This window comes from Anopheles cruzii, chromosome 2 (genome assembly GCF_943734635.1).
Source record: "Anopheles cruzii chromosome 2, idAnoCruzAS_RS32_06, whole genome shotgun sequence".
In the NCBI taxonomy this organism is placed as follows: domain Eukaryota; kingdom Metazoa; phylum Arthropoda; class Insecta; order Diptera; family Culicidae; genus Anopheles; species Anopheles cruzii.
Window position 1 is genome coordinate 19,023,987 of NC_069144.1, and position 5,367 is coordinate 19,029,353.

The following is a 5,367-nucleotide window of genomic DNA, read 5'->3' on the forward strand; positions in this document are numbered from 1 at the left end:
TCGGAGGACTTCCTGATGGGACCAGAAAGGTGTGGTGTATCACAAGCTCCTAAAACCTGCTGAAACCGTTAATTCATATCGCTACTGACCACAAATGATCAATTTGAACCATAGGTTGATCGAAAAATGACCAGAATAATGACCACAATAAGCGATGTATTTTCAACAGACCACTTATGAAAAACGGCTGTTGTCTTGTGCATTGCAGATAACCCGCGGCGTCTGTTCTGACGTTTGTGGCCTGCGGTGTAGCAGCACAGCACACAGTAAAGGCTGAGGCGAAACGGGAGAGACCAACCGAAAAATGCACTCACTTCTCGCCGATTGACCACCAAGCACCAACGTCTGACCGACCGGCGGTGCGCGGCGGTCAAGAGAACCGGTTTTCCATGCAATCTTTCTCTCCTCGGTTTGCTTCTTTTTCTTCTCTCTTTCACTTCTTGGAAAGGGGTTTTGTGTTCTCTCCCCCGTTTTTTTGCACGATAAGTTTCCAGTGGATTGTGGCGGAGAGAACGAACCCTCCCCTAAAGCGCTTAGATTTTTGCGCCGACAACGCGCGGGTTCGTGTAATTTGGTCAAATGAGCTCCGTTGTTATTCGCAGGAGTTATCGGAGAGATTCGAACTCGCATCCGGTTGGGAAGTCTGGTGCCAAAGTAGTGCGCGCTACGGCCCACACCTTCCGGGGGCTTTGGGCACTTGAGGTCCGGTCCGGTGGGGGCCTTTTAAATGTCGCTCTCCGGGGGATAGTAAAGCACCCAGCGCAAAAGCCGTCGGCCGTACGTCCGGATCCGGAGCAGTGCACGTGCAGCTCCGATCGGGAATGCAAATGGTGCCGCCTTCACCCAACCGATGTGGCCAGTGATTTATTTAAATAATCTTCCCTAAAACGATGGATGCAAAGCATTCGCGCCCTCGCAAGGCGCGCACCCGCGGACCAAGTGGCCGCGGAACGCACATGCCCTTTTGCTAGGTGGCCAAGCTGTAATGAGAAACTCCTCGAGCGATCGCCCACCGCGGCGGCAGCAGCTGTGGGGTACCCTTTTGCGCAAAAACTCATCGGGGAACGGTCAATTTAGCTTACGCCGCCAAGGGGCAACTCCGCGAATCCGAGCCCGGGAGATGCCACACCGGCGGCCGGCACGGGGGTGGATGGACGCGGCAAACTAAAAACTTATTAGAATTTCAAACACCATTTTTGCGAAGCGCAAGAAGCGCTCCCCGCGCACCCGACGGTTGCATCGAAGCGCAATCACGCCGCGGGTTGCATTGATTAAAATCCTTCGAACCTAGCGGGGGCCGCCCCTGGTCGCTGACAAAAAAGGGAATTAAAATATTGCAAGCGCAAGCGCGGGCAAGCAAGCAAATGGTCCGACCGAAACCCTCGCCCCGTCGTTGAAGGCATCGCCTGATGACGAAACGGTTGGCGTTCCGCAACCCGCAGCACGCAAGAGAGGGCAGGTGGTGGGCGAGAAAAGCGGGAAAAAGCGAGAAAAGCCAACTGGTGGACCAGGGACCGGGGCGACGAAAAATACACCCATTAGGCATAAGGGCGAGCAGCAGCAGCATTAGAGGGAGCGACCGTGGGAGGACCACCACCTTCCACCGCCGGCCGCCGCGTGGTGGTTGCGCGAATTTCATCTCAATCGAACCACCCACAACCCCCGGGGCTGCCCGGGCCAACCCGAGCCGGGATGATGAACGAGGAGTGGCGTTTAACGATGTCGCGTTGCGCATACGCTGCGCACTGCTGCTGCCCGCTGCCCGCTGCCCGCACACCCTGGAGCACACGGTGCACGGCGGCGGCCCGTGCGTTATGTAACGTAACGTACCCGCACCAGCACCAGCCCAAGCCGCCCCCCTGATAATGACGCCTCTTGTGATGGCGTATAATGCTGCCGTTGCTGCTGCTGCTGGCGTATTCACTTAGATTTTTGCCGATGTTCGATCGTTCGATCGGGCGGACGTGACGAGAGAGAAGAACAATCTAAGAGCGATAGCGGCAAATGCTAAACCATGCTCCAGCTACTTCTATCCACTTACAGCCAGCCGTGTTCCAAAATTATTGACAAACTAGTTGGCGAGTTGAGAAAATGACGAAAGGATCGGTGAATTGGTTTGAAGAAGTTTCAGTGAGATGTTAGTTATACGGGGTAATCCATTCTCTGGTTTCGAAATTACGTGTTAAATAACAGAACAACGTGTTAAAATTATCGTAATATTAAGTTAAATTAAAAGTGAGGATAATCGAAAACCCCTCATTTTTCCAACAATGCGACGAGGCATATTTTTCACTTGTTGCGATAAGATCGATTGAAACGAGGCTCCAGAAAAGATGATTGCTAATGGTGCGCATTATGGGTTGACGGTGTCATAAGACCCTTTTTTTGAAAACGACGAAGGAAGGACCACTCCGAAGGAAGGAAACGACGAAGGAAGGACCATTAACTCCGAGCGGTATCGATCCAGAACTTCGAACGATCCAGAGCCAACGCAAAAGATCGTGTTTATTGCTGACCAGCCAGCAACTTTGGAGCATTTGAAAAATAACATTCCACAAGTTACAAACTTTATGATAAAATAATATTTCATAAAAAACTTATTTTTTAAGCGCTTTTTTAAAGTTCTTTTTTTTAATATACAATAAATAACCCTGTGTACAAGAACCGTTCGAAGTATTCGAGTTTCTTTGAATGATTCAACTGAAGCAACTGCTGAAGTGATACCACTTCTCGTAGAAGCCCTCAGAATGACGCAGTAGGCCCGGTGGTAGCATCTTGTATGGACCATTCCGTGCCAAACCTAAGCATACTCTATTTCTATCTCTAGTTCCGTGAGGATTTTGTCCGAATGTCTATTCGCGATGTTTTCTCGGTGAACCAGGGCCAGGCCTGACATCGGGTTGGAAATAATTAACGCCGCTCCGAGCCACTTTGGGGCCAACGGAGTGGGGTTTGGGGCGGGTTTACCGAGAACCGGAGTGAACCGCGCGGAACGCGCGCTGTAGATTTAGACCGATCGTGCACAGCAGCAACAGCAACAGCGGGCCCTGCTGACTCATGTCTCATTTCTAATCAACTCCTACGGCACATATGCACCCAGCAGCAGCAGCAACAACAATCCCCGCATTGTTCGGCTGCACGTGGAGCCGTGGGCCGTGGGTGGTGTTGGTGGGGTGTAAGACAGTCAATCAAGAGTCAAGATACACCTGCTGTAATGCGGGCTGGAGAGCGGGCCGTGGGTTTGGGTATTAAAATCGAGTTCGAGTCCAAGATCGAGGCGCACCGCGCAGATATATCTGCGGAGATTGTGACTCCTAGAGAGGGGTTAAACCACACACATACACACGCGCGCGTGGCGTACGTGTTGGGTGAACGTTTCCTGTGGCTGCGCCTACGCGGACGCCCAGCCCATCTTTACTTTTCCGTGTTCCACGCGCGCCTCGTGGCCTTTGGAGCCCCGAGAAGTCGGCTGGTTCGGGCGGGCGACACCAGATCTCGAATCACGTTTCAACGAGCCGCACTCCCTGCCTGCCCCGAAACCTCCACCAGCGGGCCCTCTGGCCCGGTGCATTGTGTGAGCTGCTGCTGCTGCCCTTCCTTTCACTTGGCGCTGTTTGCGGCGGAGATGTAGTAATACATTTCTCAGTTGCGCTTACGCCATCAGCAGTTTTTGCACTTTCCCACCATTAGAATCGTGACAGCTCACTCTCCCTCTCTCTCTCTCTCTCTTTGGCTCTTGCACTCTTTTCTTTCTTGCTGCTCTTTCTGAAGGGCCCGGTAGACCCTTCTCCGATGGCCGATCGGTTAGTTTTAGTGAGCCTAGAAAGGCACTACAACCTCCACTAACATACGTACACGTTGACTAGGCCGCCCGTGCATGAGTGGTTACAATAATATTTGCTTTCAGGGCGCCAGGGTTTTAGGTATTGGGGAAAAGTTGAAAAAAGAAACAATAATTATCATATTTATTGTGGACCCAGTTGACTCAGCAGGAAGCTGGCGTGAGCGTGAGTTCGTGGTGACTTCATTCAACCTCGCTGACTCACTTGCTTCCGAAGATTCTCGAGATTTAGAATTATATTTTTATTTCATGATTTATTAGCATTATGGTTTTATATTTTTCCTTGCAACTTGCACAATTCGGACCAAAAAAGTCGCAAAACAGGATAAACGAAGAATTGATCGCCCCGTTTGTTTCCGTACCGATCAGCCTAATTTGAAATTCATCGCCCAAAGATCTGAGATTCTGCGAAGGCAGACGCCAAAGTGCAAGCCAGCACTCGGGATGCTTCAAAGATGCGCTTCGCGTTCACATTTATCACCGATCGGCACGTAAACCGGCGCAGCAAGAAACTGGCAGCAGCATCTCACACAAACACACACGCACCGATGGGTGTGTGTCCCCCAAAATTTCTAAGCAACGCAACGCGAAAGGGTCGTTCGAAAGAGAACACAGAAAGTCGCCGCGCCTTGCCGTTTTTATTCGCCAAACGAAATTTAATACAACGCACCCGAGACGGAAGCAACATATGCTCGCGGCGAGATCCTTCCCAGACGGCCCAGACAGACCGTGGAAAAAGTCCGACGCCGGAGAACTGAACCGAAAGGAGTCGCAAAATAAAGAAACCCAAAACAAAAAACAAAAAGTGAGTGTGTAGAAGAAAGAGCTGCACCTTTGGTCTTAGTGGGGCTTTCTTTGGAGCTTAAAACGGAGTGTCTAACAAGCGTAGGAAAAATAAAAATTAAAACAAATAAACGATGCGGGAGATGGCTTTTATTACAAAACAAAGCACAGGAAGTTTCAAAACATAAAATAAAACTAAACAAGTGGTCCAAACTAACCGAACCGCGCAAAGATACGCCTATATAATACGTCCAGACCATCGGGTAGGTGAACGAGTGAGACAACCATTACTTGCTAGGGAGAAAAAGAGAGAAAAAGAAAGGAAAAGAGACAAAAAACAAGAGCGAGAAGGTAAAGCTGCGCAACGGCGCAAGACTTCGCTCTGCTGGTGGCCAACGCACCGCAAAACCTGTTTTAAAACGAAAGTAAAAGTTGAACACATTTTAAGAACTGATAAAACGGAAGAAATGCAAAAGGGCAAACAGCCGGCCGGGCCGTAGAGCACAGGCGCGGGAAGCGTAGGGAAAAGGAGGTCGCGCAAAGGAGGTGGAAAAAACCAGACAAGAGAGCGAGCGAGCGAACGGACGAGAGAACCGACGAACAGAACGCGACCAACTAGCACCAGAAGATAGACGAGCGAACTAGCGTAAGGACACTTTCGAAATGGGAAAATGTCAACGGCCGCCAGTTGTCAGATCCTCGGAACGTCCACGAACGAGGAAGAAAGAAAACAATAATAAGCA